This window comes from Micromys minutus, assembly GCF_963924665.1.
Source record: "Micromys minutus genome assembly, chromosome: 29".
Classification (NCBI taxonomy): domain Eukaryota; kingdom Metazoa; phylum Chordata; class Mammalia; order Rodentia; family Muridae; genus Micromys; species Micromys minutus.
Window position 1 is genome coordinate 11,108,891 of NC_137964.1, and position 15,875 is coordinate 11,124,765.

General features: G+C 47.6%; 1 protein-coding gene across 1 annotated transcript in view; it reads left to right on the top strand.

Annotated features, from left to right (window-relative positions):
- Window positions 1-946: 946 nt before the first annotated feature.
- Window positions 947-15,875, top strand: part of CERS4 (ceramide synthase 4) — a 33,046-nt gene continuing 18,117 nt past the window's right edge. The window contains exon 1 of the mRNA XM_080940682.1: window positions 947-1,071. The gene's annotated coding sequence lies outside the window, so the exon portion shown is untranslated. The remainder of the gene's footprint in view (window positions 1,072-15,875) is intronic.

The following is a 15,875-nucleotide window of genomic DNA, read 5'->3' on the forward strand; positions in this document are numbered from 1 at the left end:
ATTCTCCTGCAGTGTCCTGGTTCAAACAGTGGCTACACCTGTCACTCACACCGACTCGTTTCTCAGCTTCGACTCTCAGATCTTGTCTGACCTTTGCACCTCACAAAACCACAGCTGACATAGTAATGCAATTTCCCTTCTCCCTCTCAATTGTCTGGACAGCCTAGGCCCAGCAATCCTCTAGATTGGTCTGACCGACTCAGACCGGCGCTGAGGCCGGTGGAATGATCCTGGCTTTCTTTGCAGAGCCTAGCAGTGCATCTAAGAAATGGAGTGCAGGCAGAGAGACAATCCAGAGCGTCAAAAAGAACAGACCCAGGACTGGAAAACAGGGACCAGGTGAAGCAGGAGCCAGAGACAGTGCCCAGTAGATGCTGCTGGGTTAAAACGTCAGAGACAGGCTTTGTAGAATCTTACAGCATGGCTGGAGAAAGGCCAGGTGCCCAGAACAGCCTCTGGTGGAGGCGGGGCCTCATAAGGCCTGACTGGGCTGGGGACCAGGCCTTGGCAGTTAGAGGAAGCTGAAAGCAGGGATTGGGGTGAGGAGTTGCAGACTAAGGGTACAGAAGAGTTGGGGTCGGGTCCTGGCGGCGGCGGGTGGGGGCTGTGAGCGGGGCCTGGAAGCCACAAAAGATTGAGCAAGCTGGGTTTCTCTCTAGACAGGGTCTGCTGGAGGTAGGGTCCCAAGGTGCAGAATTGGAGGCGGAGGGCGGGGTCTGGAGGCCACAAAAGATTGTAGGGCGTGGTCTAGGGCGGGGCCTGGTGGCGTGGGGGCGAGGCCTGGCCGCGGGTTGGGCAGATTAGGGTTCAGGGGTCTTGGACTAAGCGGTTCTACGCGAGCACTGGGCCGGAGCGCACTGAAACCACGCCCCTTTCCCCTGCTCAGACCACGCCCAAGGCCTATCAAACCGGTCCCCGAGGCCCCCTCCGGTCCCATTTCCTCTCTCGTGGGTGGAGGCTCTGTAGAGAGGAGTTTCTCGGCCCAGCGCAGTCTGCGGCGTGTCTACGACATCTTCGGGTTAGCTGATCTCCACACCGCCTTGGCCTGCATCCTGCTATCTGCACCCCCAGGTAAGCAAAGCGCCCCCTCTCTTGGGGCGCCTCCCTAGTAGCTACCCTCGAAACATTTTCCTGTCTCTTCTCCAGGGCTAAGAACAACCCAAAGGGTCACTGAGTTTCCCCATCATTCCTCCCGCAAGGTATTTCTCAGGGTTTCTCATCTGGTCCGGGCTTAGGTTGCATTCTCCGGAATCTCTGGTGCCTCCGAGGGCGCAGGTGGACAAGACGGGAAAACGCGCGGGAGAGAGTGGGGGCTGTCGTGACGCGGGGAATCCGGACTCGTGAACAGGCACTGCGCCACAGGAGTGTCTGTCACTGGAGAATTGGTGCGGAGCGCCTGCTGAGTGCTATCGACCCGCAGAGGCCTCAGACACCGCAGGGTCTTGACTGAGAAGCACTTAGACCCGCTTCTGGGAAACAAGGTCCTTTCAGAGTGTGTACAGCACTATCCAAATACTGAAGGAAGGAGGTTGGAGTGTTGTGAGGAAGCCTAGGGTGTCTGTGGGAAAGAGGCAGCCTATCTTGATGGCATTTGCTATGGAGAGCTTTCTGGGCCCAGGCAACGAAATCCTAGAGAAAGGCCCAGGTTGGTGTGTTTTGCAGATCAGAAAAGAGGCTGAAGTGTATACAGGAAGAAAGGAAGTAGAGATTGGTTGACCAGGGCTTGGAAGACACCGAGGAACCCGCAGTTCCATCCTCTGTGTCTGTGTGTATGAGGGATGCTTAAGGCAGCAAGTGACAGCCATCTGATTGTGTCTTGAGAGAAGAGTCTGCACTATGTAGGGAATGTTGAAGACACCAGGGCAGCCCTGGGTTGGCTGGGCCCCTGATGGAAGGTGTGTGAAGTGATGAGAAGTAAGTTAGAGAAATCTTTGTCTTCCCCCCAACACCCCCTACCCCCAGAAGAATTGTGTTTCATGCTTATTTGGAAATGAGATATGTGAGGAATATCTGTGTGGAGCTGCCAAGAGCCAGGCTTCTGAGAATTTGGAAGATGCCTTATTTTATTTATTTTATTGGGGGAGTGGGAAGCTAGGTTGAATCTAGGGCCTCATGCTAGGCAAGCACTCCACTACTGCTTCCTTCCTTCATGTATGTGTAGTCATGTGTGGTGATTACGTGTATACATGTATGTGCATGTATGTATGTGCATGTATGTGTGTGCATGTATGTGTGTGTGAGCTCAAGTGTGTGGAAGCCAGAGGTTGACTTCTCATGCCTTCCTCTATCATTCTTCACGTTATTTTCTGAGACAGGGTCTCTTAGCTGAACCTGGAGTTATCAGACCTGCGTAGCAAACAATCATCAGCTTAGCCCTTAGGTTTTAATTTGAGACTATGTCACTAGCTTGTTTAAGCTGTCTTTGAACTCATTCTGTAAGCCAGTCATGCCTTGGGCTTGCAAAATCTATGAGCTGGTATGGGGATGTGGGAGACGGGGCTTCTTCCCAAGACTGCGGATTGGGCCCGGTCAAGGTCCTAGGCATGAGTGTGGCTTCCAGTGGGGTGACTTGGACCTATTGGTTGGATAGAGATCCTCAAGAAAGGAATCTCAGACTATGAGCTTGCCTTGGAAGCCCCGAATCCCTTAGGTGCTGTTTTGGTGGATTTCCAGTAGCATCACTCAGCCTGCCTTGAGCCTTCTCTGAAGGCCAGCCAGGTTGCAGGGAATGCTGGGAATTTTTTTCACTTTACTCACTCCCAAAGGGGGTCGTTTCCAGGAGTCAAGGACAGAAGAGGCAATAGATATAAGCTGGGAACTCCCGGCTGCAGGAAAGGGTTCTGAGTTTCTGTTTGCCCATCTGGAAAATGGGTCTGAAATATTTTTCTCCTTAATGAGTCCACAGCTGTTGATAGTACTTGAAAAATCTCAGTGCCCTTTACATTCCTGAGAGCCAGTGGTTGGCTTCCATGCCCACTCTGAGGTAAGGAGAACACCATCCACTTCCAAACCTAAGGCCATTGGCCATTGGAGGGGTGGGGGTGGGGACGCTTAGTTGGCATAGTGCCTGGGAGGCAGTGACTATTTAGCAAAAGAGCCTATGGGCTTACTAAAGATGACAAAGAGAGTGGGTAAAGAACCCTCCTCCTACCCTGGGATGACACAAGGAAGCGTTGCATGGGGAAGCCTCCCCTCTGAACTGGGTGCCCCAGGTTGTCTCCAGCCTGGGCTTGCAGAATGGTGTAGCCCTCAGGCTAGTGGGTTTACCTCATTTTCCCCAGTTGTAAAATGAGACCAATAGCATTTAAACACCCCGTATAGTTAAAAGAAGCGAGGACAAAGCCTGGCCAGTAATCAGTGACTGATGCAATCAGTCTGTTAACTTAGGAATAGTGCAGAGTTCATTCCTCAGGGCAGAACTGAGCGCAGTAACAGAACTTGGCCCGAAGAGAGTCAGGAAAGGCATCCTGGGTGGGTGACAGTTGGTCTGCAGTCTGGGTTCCATAGGATGATCTGATGCAGCAGCGCATCAAGGACTGAATTCTGGCAGCTTCCTACAAGCGCTTAAAAATTTATTTATTAACTCTTCCTCCAGACTGCAGCTTCTCCTTCCTCCTTTCTTCTCAGTGCTTCCCCACCCCCAACTCTCCGCCCCATCCATTTTCCCCATTTCTCTTCGGAAAAGGAGAGACCTCCCATGGATCTCAGCCAGGCTTGGCATAGCAAGTTTCAGTAAGACGAGGTGCATCTTAGACTTTCGAGGGTAGACTGGGCACCCCAGTTAGGGCAAAGGGATCTAAAGGCAGGTGACAGACTCCGAGACAGCCCTCCTCCGGCTGGTAAAAGTTCCACATGACGACCCGGAGCACAACTGTTACATGTGTGCAGACGGCCTTATCTGTTTTTGATATCTGGGTTTGTCATAAAGGTTCCATCATCTAAGCAATTCGCAGCCATACCCATTTTCTTTTCTGGTATGTGGGACTTAGCCATGCAAAGGCTCTGAGAGCAACGTCATAAAAATCTCAGATAACAACCACCGAGAAGAGGCTTCTTCAAAGCTTAGGTGCCATCCCTCTGGAATTCATGCCAGACAGGATGGCTCTGCTAAAATTCCCCTACAGTGATTCAGCCAAGGATTGACTGGGCAGAGGGACAGTGTTCCAAACCGAAGAGGATCAGCCAATACAAGGCTCCAGGTGCACTGCTGGGTGCTCAGAGGAGTTATTTGTAGAGATATGAAAAAAACATCGAGATCCATGTTCTTTTTTGGTAAGAGCACTTGTTCTTGCTTGCAGAGGACCTGAGTTCAGATCCCAGCACCCTCATCAGGTGGCTTATGACCACTTGGTGAAACTCTAGCTCCAGGGAATTTAATGTTCTCTTCTGGCTTCTTCAGACACTACAGTCATGTTTTTGTGTTCTCTGCCCCTCTGCCCCAACACCTATCAACCACCACCATCAACAGCGACAAAACCAACAGCCTTGAAGTGTAGAGGATAGGAGGATGGCTAGGCCTCAACAGGGAATTTATATGTTATTTTGATCCCAGCGAACAAATCCGTGGGTGTGTGTGGTGCCGGTGATGGCAGGAGCCAGGAGACCAGAACAGAGGTGACTATTCTAAATCAGATGGAGGTTTGGATGGGTGAGAATTCAATGGATCTTGAATGGACTAGGTGGGATGGGGCTGTGGCTGAAGCAGCCACTGATGAATATGGCTAGCATGAGAGGAACATTGTGACTTTCAAGTCAACAATCTGTTTCTGGTATCTGCCCTTTGTCATGCCTTTGGACCCCAAGCTGGTTGAGGAGTGACACAGGGCAGGCTTTGGAGGAACAAAATGGGAGCTGACTGGGAGACAGGGCAGGAAGTAGGTGGGAGCCAAGAACCAAGGGTGCTATGGGTTTAGTATAAAGGAAGTCTGGCCAGCAATATGGCTCATTGGATAAAGGCCCTTGTTGAATAGTCTAATGCCCTGAGGTTGATCTTCAGAATCCATATGGTGGAAGGAGAGACCCAGTTCCTTCAAGTTGTCCTCTGAGCTTTACATACACTGAGGCTCTCACGTTCCCATGCCCACATACAAGAATAAGTTGAATGTTGAAAGAAATACAAGAAAGGTCATGTCTAGGGACCTAGGTCAAGGCAGAACTCTTGCTTAGCTTGTGTAAAGCCTCGATGAACATCCCTAGCATTACAGTATAAATGCTTAAATTAAAATGTAAGTAAGAAACTGTCTTTGAATGCCCTTACTGGCAAGAATCTTTCTTCTGTTCTGTTCTCTTCCTCAGCCTTTTTTATTTTACACTTTCAGTTTATTCATGGTGGTGTGCACATGTGCATGTGTGTGTGCATGTGTGTGCTTGTGCACATTTGCATGTGTGTGTGCTTGTGCACTTGTGCATGTGTGTGTGCATGTGTATGCTTGTGCACATGTTTATGTGTGTGTGCTTGTGCATATGTGCATGTGTGTGTGCATGTGTGTGCTTGTGCACATGTGCATGTGCGTGTGCGTGCCTGTGTGTGTGTGTGTGTGTGTGTGTGTCTGTAATTTGTAGAAGTCACCTCTTCTACCATATGGGTCCTAGAGACTGAACTGTGTCGTTTGGTAGCAAGTCCTTTTACCTGTGGGGCAGTCCTGCCTCCTTCAATCCTTCTCTAGGTCTTCTTTAGCCCCTTTCTAATGGGTCCCCTCAAACTCAGCATGGCTCCTGTCAGAGGAATGTAAAGAAGCCTTTCTCCTCTCTTTGTTAGTATGATGCTACCATCCATACCTGCATGGGTAGTGCTCAGCAACTTTTAGGCTCCTGACGCCATATTTTAGTCCAAGGTTCCGGGACTGTCTCTGCCAGCCACACCCAGGAGTCCCCATTTGCCTCATTATTGGCTTTCTTCCCCCCATCCCTGCTTGTGTTATTTATATCCAGCGGTGCTGGGAACCCATGTTCCCGGAGGAGGAGACAGGAAAAAGGATGAGGAGGCAGCCAGACGGTCATGTGGAGGAGCCACATCACAGGTAGAGGGATCAGAAGGTGCAAAGGCTGGTGATTTGGTTCTGGTGACCTTACCATGACTGACTCATCCATTTGTTGTGGCTTCACTGAGCAGATTTTGAACCCAGTTTGCTGGAATTGAGATTCAAAATTAATTTTGAGGGAGACTCTCACTATGTAGCCCTGGCCAGCCTAGACTAATTGTCTATGTAGACTAGGCTGGCCTTTAATTCACAGGCATCTGCCTGCCTTTACCTCCATGGGCTTTAAAGGTCTGCTGTCATGCCTAACCTTCCCTGAGTCTGGATACTGTGCTGGGTGGTGTCCCTCTGTCCCTTTCCAAATGTGTGGCAGGCAGTCTTTGACCCTTTTTCTGCCTGTAGCTGTGGCAGGTATAATGGGCTCACTACTGGTGCTGAGGCAGAGGGCCTGTGTGGGTCTCCCTGCCCTCGGGGATCATTGGCTAATTCAGTCCCTTCAAAGGGAGCAAACATCAAGGGTGGTGGTGGTGGTTTGAAAGCCCTGTGAGTATATTTGACGAATAATACATCGGAACCAGCCATCAGGAGGCAGATCAACTTTACTTAGTGTGACTCAAGGCTTATAAAGTTTTGGGGGGCAGAGGGTAGGTAGGAATATCCAGGATGGGCAAAGGTCATTGGCTAGGGGTACCTGAAATGCCTCATTAGCGTGGGGAAGCATTTCAGGAATCTCAGGTGCTAGCTGAACAGGTTTTAGCTAGAGAAAGAAAATTAATCCTGTAATTTAATCGAAGGTACATGACATTCCTCAGGCACATGTTGGGGCTTAGAATTACTCAACCAAGGTCAGAGAAGATGATGCCCCCATTAATGTATGGAGAGTCCCCATGTTGTGCTGAGCCCAGAGGGTATCCAGTCATGGTGACTTTGACCTTACTTCTGGGAGATAACAAGGAATACTGAGAGCAATGGAGGAAAGAGAAGCAGGCCTCTGGCTGGTCCTTGCCTGTTGTCACTTCTAACCAGCACTCCCTCTGCTGTGGCCCTGTCCCTATGTGTGTCTTGAATCCAATGCATGGTCCTGCCTCAGGGCCTTTGGACTGGCTGTTAATTCTGGCTAGAATGACCTGTTTCTCTGCTTTGGCTCCTGCAATTAAAATGTTACCGTCTCAAGGAGGCGTTCCTGACTGGTATCTGGTTGTTTTTTTTTTATTTCTTCCTCTTTTCCCCTTTATTTTTTACTCTTTTATCCTCCCTCCTTTGTGTGTGTAAGCACACGTGGAGGACAGAGGACAAGCTTAAATGTCCTTTCTCATGAGTCTTTCACTTTTTTTTTTTTTTTTTTTTTTTTTTTTGAGACAGGGCCTCTCACCAGAATCTGGCACTTTCCAATTAGGCTAGGCTGGCTGGTCAGCAAGCCCCACGGATAGGGCCTTTGCCTCTGCCTCCCAAGTTCTGGGATTACAAGTGTGTACTCCCAGGCCTGACTTCCTTTGTAAAATGTGGGAGATCAAACTCAGACTCTCATACTTGCGGAATGTACTTTACTGACTGGACTGTCTCCTCTGACCTCAGTCTTTGCCTTGCAGCCCTTGGGTTCTTCTGTGTCCCTCTTCACACACCCCTCCCTGCCTTATTTTTTCCTCTCTACCTGATACAATGAAACAAACAACTAACAAAATGTACTGTGGATCTCTCCCCCACTCTTTTAAAAACATAAATTCTTGAGTTAGCAATGTAGTTTGCTCAGTTCTCTGTGGAGACTCCAGTGTGGAGACCAGTAACTGATGCACGATAGGTTCCAAATAAGTGTTGCTGATCAAATGAGGCTAGGAGCCAGGTACTCTGGATACAGCCTAAGTAGAGATCAGGCCAGTTTGGGTACGGGTTCATAAAACAGGTAAGCTTACCTTCTGGTTCTCAGCTTTCTACTTCTTCCGTTATGATCTTGGGTGATTCTGTGCCTCAGTTTCTTCAGTAAGCTACAAAAGGATAGAAGCAACCAGTCTTCCATAGAAATCTCAGCTGTGGCTTCTTGTAGACATAGGTAGAGGCCAAAAGGACTTGGGGATGAGTCTTGTTTAGTCAGACTTTCTGGGACCTCAGACACTGAAACAGAGCATTTAGATTTGCCTGTGTTTTCCTTTTTTTCCTGAATCTGTCTGAGGATGAAGGGGCTTCCTGTATTTTGTTTGGTGTGTGCCTCTCTCGAAAGGGGCTATTTAGGCTGAGGCTGGATTTGGAGCCAGTGATAGACATTGCATTAGGATTCAATAGAGCACTGATTCACAACCTTCCTAATGCTGTGAGCCTTTAATTCAGTTCCTCATGTCATGGTGGCTCTCATGAGTCATAAAATTACTTTGTTACTACTAACTGTAATTTTGTTACTATTATAAATTGTAAATACCTGATATGCAGGATATTTGATATGTGACTACATGTTGAGAATCGCTGAACTGATAGACCCCACATATATTTCAAAGGGGATTTGTTACGTGGGCTCACGTGACATACTCTGGGCAGCCCAAGAGTGGCTGCCTACATGCTGGAGAGGTTGAGAACCCAGTAGCTGCTCAGTCTTAAAGGTTGGGTATCTCAGTTTTGTCCAGTTTGGTACCGAAGGCCTGAATGATTCTTGGAGAGGCTCCAGTGCAAAGTCAAAGGAGCCGAGTTCTAGTGTTAGCATAGGATGGCGGACGCAGTGGCAGCAGCAAGATCAATGCATTCACCAGTAGTCAGTGAAGACAAACAGGCAAAAGAAGCCACTTCCTCCCAGGTTTCTTTATATTTAGGCTGCCACTAGAAGGTGATGCCCACACGTGGGGGTGGGGAGAGTCCTCTCTCTTCAGTTAATTCTCTCAGGGAGATACCTCCAACTGAGTCTAATATATCTAATAGAGGCACATATCTTAGCTGACTCCATAATCTGGTCAACTTGACAACCAAAATTAACCATTATGGTAGGACTTGGATGCGTTTACTACCTCCTTAGCCCTATTGTATGGGGAAGTAGTTGTAAGTCAGAGTAATCTAGTCCCAGCAGAGGCACTGTAGTCTCTGGAGACATGATGGATGCCCTGAGCTAGCCTGGGAATCCTGGAGGCTTCTTGGAAGCAGATGCTGGAAAAGATCCCATTTGCAAGGTCATCTGGGCCTGGGGTCAGATAGTGGAAATGGTGACTGAAGGACTCAGTGGAGGGAACAGTCAAGGCCATACCTTGCATTGTAGCCCGAGGAGCTGTTGCTGAAGTTTGCTTGGATCTTGGGAATCTGGATCCAGGCTGAGAACAATAGCATCAAGGTGATGATCAGTGGAGTTGGATGGAGTGACAGGAAGAGCCAGGTAACCATGGAGACCTCAAACTGGCAGGCTAGGAGCCATGAGAGGCCCCCAGACTCATGATCAGAAGGGATGGATAGGTTTGAGCTATGAGCTGTTATTGGATTGGTGTAGGAGGGATGGATAGGGCCAGAGTGGGCTTCCTCTACCTTCCTGCTACCACCGGTGAGTATTACAGCTCTGGTCCATCAAGAGGTGTGATGGTTTCACTGGGAACCCACTTTTTTTTTTATAGCATTGGTAAGGAACCTTTGCTCACCCATCCAAAATAAAAGAAGAACATGTGCCCTGTGCCCTATACCCATTACTGCTCCTGTCTCCATAGGACGTACCCACAAAATCTATGACATCTGGAGGGCAACTCATATACTATATGGGTATTTTTCACACCAACGTTCCTTTCTGCTTCCTTCCCTTGATACAGAGTCAAAGGCAACATAGATGTGGGTGTCTCTTTAAGACATGACAAGCCTGGGGCTGGAGAGATGGCTCACCTGTTAAAAAGTGATGTGACAGTTACAGAGGATTTCCTTTCCAGCAACACTCAGGTGGCTCACAACCTCCTAGAACTCTAGCTCCAGAGAATCTAATGCCTCTTCTCGATTGTACAGGCACTTGCACTTACGTGCACATATATGTATATGTATAAATAATTAAAAACAAAATAAATATGTAATGAAAGCAAACAAAAAGAAACAGCAGCCACAGGCATGGTAGCACAGGCCTGCTATCCCAGGTACTTTGGAGCCAGAGGCATGAGGATCATAAGCCTATGGCTAGCCTAGAACATTTAGTAAGACATGTCTCAAAATAAGCAATAAAAGAGACTGGGGATATAGCTCAGCGGTAAAGCACATGCACAGCATCTTCCAGTGAGGGTCTAGGGGTGTGGCTCACTGGTAGGATGCTTGTCTAGAACATATGGGGGTATGGGTTCTAGTTCCACAAACAAGATAAAAACAAAAAACCCCCCAAACAACAGCATCAACAATAAAACTAAAACTAGATCAAACCGAAATGATAGCTGTGGCCATTTGCCAGCACCTCATGTACCAGCGACATTAGGACAGAAGATTTTGTAGCTTGTGTTTGTTTTTATGAACACTTTGCTTTCCTTCAGATGCTGTTTTGCTGAGGGAGGAAGGAGAAGTGTATTTTGAAAATAAACATGCAGTCATGTGTCACTTAATGAGCTAGAAGTACCCTAGGACATTTGGCAGTAGGTGAGTCTCTCTGTAATATGAATAGTTGTTCCGTGTGGCTTCTTGTTTTAAAGAGAGATTTTGAACGAGCTGTTGGGCTGGGGATGTGGCTCAGTTGGTAGAATGCTTGCCTAACATATAACAAACCCTGGGTTCAACTCCGAGCAGGATGGTGTATGCCTCTCTCTCAGTGCTTAGAATATGAGGGAAAGATGACAAGTTTAAGATCACCTTTGACTGTATAGAGAGGCCAGTCTGGGATACAAAAGACCACATCTCAAAACACACAAAACAAAACAAGGTGTGTTGGTGCATGCCTTGGGAGGCTGAGACAAGAATATGGCAAGTTTGAACACACACACACACACACACACACACACACACACACACACGCACACTCAGGGGTGGGAAAGAAGGAGTGAGAGAATGTGAGGGTACAGTATACAGTGTTATGGTTAAAATTAGTATTAATTGGGGGGTTTTAACCCTGCCTTTGATCATTTGTTTCCCAGATAAAAGACAAAACCTTTACATTTATAATAAGCCTTAAAACATCAGAGCTGGGCAGACATCAACCCTCTATTGCTGTTTTGTCTACTTGCCCGTCAATAACCCTGAGTTACAATTTGTCACGGTCCACTTGGGCTGCTCTTATTCCAATTGGCCAGTTCTCATGGCCATGCTTTTGTGATTCACCTACCCCACAGTGTCTTGAGATGGTTCAGTGGGTGAATGTGATTGCTGCTCTTCCTGAAGATCTGAGTTTGATCCCTGGTGCTCACACTGTAGAAAGTGAGAACTGACTCCTGGAGGTTGTCCTCTGATCTCCACACCCATGCACAAATGTGCAACAAACAAACAAAAAAAAAACCCCAAAGAAATAATAAAAGAAACCCCCAAGAATAGAGTTCTGGGATGCAGCTACATGGTAGTGTTTGCCTAATGCGTGCTTCTGGTTCTATGGCCATCCACACCCCAAATATATACAATGCTGTCAGCAATTAAACCAGTAACACAGGTTGCCGTTATTGTGTGGTAGTCTGCTTTCTGCTAGGTTTGCTTTGCCTTGAGACTTTTGGATGTTCTAGCTTATGAGTGGGTGGCTAAATTTCTTTTAGGACACTATTGAAGGAGAAACCCAGTAGGTACAAAATGAGAGGGTGAGGGGAAATGGGAGCTGGGTGGGTGAAGGGGAAAACATTTCAAATGTAAATAGAGTATCTAATAAAAGATTTAAAAAATCCTAACTAAGGATGAATGACTACTCTAATTGAAAATATATTTTAAATCTTTGTCATGTTTTTTAAGCTATTGCAAATTGTATCATTCCTGATTATATAGAACTTTGTGGGTGGTATAAAATAAATTTAATACTTCTATTTAAAAAAATAAAGACATTACAATAAATTATTTAACAACTTAAAAAAGAAAGAGAGCACTGTGACAGGAGTTAGGATGGAAAGGGGTAGTTGTGGGATTGTGGACACAGTCACAGGGCCATGTGTGGTCAGGGCAGGTATCCAGTGTTATTTGGAGTGTTGCAGATGCCTTTTTCCTCACCACTCCCCCCTTTCTTTTTTGAGACAGGATATCCTGTAACCCAGACTGATGTCAAACTCTTTGTATAGTTGAGGATGACCTTGAACTTCTCCCTTTTTCCCTGAGTGCTGGGGTGACAGGCATGACCATGCCTGGCTTGTACAGGGTTGGGGGTAGAGCTCAGGGTTTTATGCATGCTAGGTACATGTCCTACCAGCTTAGCTACAGCCATCTTGGGTAGATGGTAGGCTGGGCAGATGGTAGGCTGGGTAGATGGTAGGCTGGGTAGATGATAGGCTGGGTAGATGGTAGGCTGGGTAGATGGTAGGCTGGGCAGATGGTAGGCTGGGTAGATGGTAGGCTGGGTAGATGGTAGGCTGGGTAGATGGTAGGCTGGGTAGATGGTAGGCTGGGTAGATGGTAGGCTGGGGTGACATCTGGATAAGAAATGATGAGATGATGTTGGATATATAGGTTTGGTCTTGACAGAGAAATTGGAAATTTATGGTGTGAATGTGCTGAACATAGATTCTGAGTGGGTGAGGTTCCTGGGGGAGGGAAGGGGACAGTGACAAGAGATGATGGGTATGACCTGAGGACAAATGGGAAGAAAACAGCATGGATTGGAAGCAGAGTAGCTGAGAGGAGACGAACAAGAAGGCTGCAGTTCTTGGAAGCAGGTATAGATAAATGTCCTGTTAAAGGCCACAAACCCTGGGCAAGGAATCTGCACTGGGAATGGCCGTGGTGGGGAAGTGTGGTGGAAGACCCTGGTGAAAGGCAAGGCCTTTATTGTAGAGTAGAAGCATGAAACACACTTCCTTTCTAGCTGCCAGTGCTTCCGGTGTGACCACAGCACTCAAGGGGCCGAAGCAGGATGCTCACAGCTTTCAGGTTTAGCCTGAGCTCGAGACCCTCTCTCCAAACAAAGAATCAGGGTCGACGAGATGGCTCAGCAGATACAGCAGTTTACTGCCAAACTGACAATCTGAGTTTGATCCCCAGAGCCTACACGGTAGGAGAGTTTAGATTTTTAGAGGGTGTCCTTTGACCTCTTCATAAATGCTGAGGACCATGAGCATAAACAAACACAAATGTAGTAAAAAAAAAAAAAATCAAACTAACAAACCTTTGTTTCTTTTTAAAGACTTTCTGTTGATTCTTTGTGAATTCACATCTTATACCCCGTTCCCACCCATTTCCCTATCCCCTCATTCCTGCCCTTGCACCTTCTGACCAAAAAGGGGAAAACAAAAAGAAAGAAAGAAAAGAATCTCATTGAGTCACAGTGTGTCCCACCCCTTTGTCCACCCTTCTTTGCTTGCAAACGTTAATTTCAATGAGTCACTGGCCTGGTTCAAGGCCTCTGGCAGCTATGTTGTCAACACTGGATCCTCCTGTGACTCCCTCCAGTATCCAGGCTCTTCAGGACTGCCCCAGCTAACTTACCCAGTGCCTCACATGGCAAGGGGCAGAGCCGGCATTCCCACTCTCATGCCCATGTAAGCGTGACCAGCTCTACTGTGCTGCCCAGACGAGGTGCAGGACATACTCTCCCAAGTGCTGAAGCTAGTGAGGGGTAGGGCTAGCTCTCTGGCTCTCATGACCCTGGGGTTAGCTTTTCCATTTGCCCCAGGTGACGAGGGATGAGGTTGGGGTGGGGGCATCTCTCCCTTATCCACACCACTGCATGGCACACTAAGGGCAGGGCCAGCTCTTTCATGCTCACACCCTTAGTCTAGCTCACCGGTAACTCCCACAAGCCGAGGTAGCTGTACTATGCTTCCTGGGCGAGGCGTGGGGCCTGCTGTCCTGAGTATTGCAGCTGGTAAGGGGCAGGGCCAGCTCTTAAACTTTCTGGGCCAGCTCTCCCGTAATACCCAGGTGAGGGATGGGGCCAGTTCTGCAGATATCAACATGTCTCCAGGCATCAGCCCAGACCAGGGACATCTATCTGCCTGGCCTTTGGTAGTAACAGATCCCCGTGGTTTCAGACATGGTCCTTAGTGGTAGACCCAGGCCAAGACTTCATCATGGCTTTAGGTGGCATCCCCGGCTACTCACATAAGGCTGTTCCTCACTACCCTTGAGTCTCCAGCTCTGCCTTTCTTCATTGGGTATATATCCTGCTTTGTTTTCCTCTTCCATTTCTCCACTACTCCCTTGTTCATTTTAGTGACATTTGGGGTTTCTGGGTGTCAGGTCATCTGAGGAGTGGTGTCAGGAGCACGGTGACCCATCCATGCCATATAGCACCAGGCAGGGATGGTCTCGGGTGGTCTGCTCAGGCTCCCTGCCCAGGGCATTGTCTCAGACATCTTTTTCTTATTTCTTCAACAGTTTATTTTATTTCCCATTATGAGCTTGTGTGCCTACATATATGTGTTTACTTACTTTTTTTTTTTTTTTTTTGAGACAGTTCTCTCCCTCACTGCCAGCTCTCCAATCCACCTGGATTGGTCCTCCAGTGAGGGCCAGGGATTCTCATGTGGCACACACTGCCACATCTGGCTGTTAGGTGGTGCTATGTAGCAGAAGATGACTTTTCTCCTGCCTCCACTTCCTGGTTTGCACAACTGTAGCCCATTTCTTAGGAGAAGCTGGTATAAAAGACCTTATCAACTCATGGTAAGGATTTTAATGGGATGGATCAGAAAAGGGCACCATACACATATAAAAATCAAAGGACAACTATTACCCTCCTTGATTAAGGCAGGGTGTCAGGCTGAGTAACCCAGGACCTTCCAGGGAGCCTCCCATCTTAATGCAGAACTTTATTTATTTATTGACTTGAGACACATTTCTGATTCTCCTGCCTCTACTTCCAAGTTCTGGATAACAAGGCTTTTCCCCCTTCCGCTGGCTTTATTTGGCTCTGGGGATGGAACCTAGCATTTTATGCATGCGGGGCCAGCGTTGCACGGATTAGGCCACATCCCCTTGATTTCTTTTTCCCTCACCCTCTAGTATTCCAAGCCTATGTGTATGTGTGAGAGACCTTTTTGACATTATCCCAAAAGTTACTCGACTCTATACATTTTTAGCTTCTTAAACACTTTTGTTGTATTGTGTGTGGGTGCAAGAAGTATGCCCCAGTCCTTTCTCTAATAGAACTTTCCAGAGTCGGCCTTTTTCTTTCCATCCAACGTGTAAGTTCCAGGAATTGAACTCAGGGTATCAGGCTTGGCAGCAATCACTTTTACTTGATGGCCCCCTATATATCCTTACATAATGGTAAAAATGTAAAACATAAAATGGATCTTCCTTCCCTGCCCCCTGCCCCCTGCCCTCTGCTCCCTGCCCCCTGCCCCCTGCCCCCTTGTTTCTCCTTTTTTTTTTCCTGTTTTTTTTTTTTTTTTTTTTTTTTTTTCCTTTTTAGGTGACAGGGTCTTTGTATCCTGTAACACATCATGATTTTCCTGCTTCAGCCTCCTGGGTGTTGGAGTTCAGGCATTTGCAATTTTATTTAGCCCATTCCTGGTTCTGGTCACTGTCTAGAACAGTCCGGCCTAGTACCATGTTGTGTGATGATGGACACCTCTTGTATCAGCATTGGCTGGTGTAGTGAATGCTACCCAAACATGGCGGTGGAGTGCGGGTATACACATATATTACTGGCAAGACTGTGCATGTGGAGTGTGTGAGTGTGTGTTCATGCACACATGTGTGTGAAGGTCAGAGGTCAGCTTCCTTTATTGCTCTGCACCTTACTGTTTTGATTGAGACAGGTCTTTCGCTGAACCTGGAGCTTACCAATTTGGCTAGACTGGTTAGCTGGCTAGTCCTGAGAGTGGTTTGTTCCTGTTCCCCAGT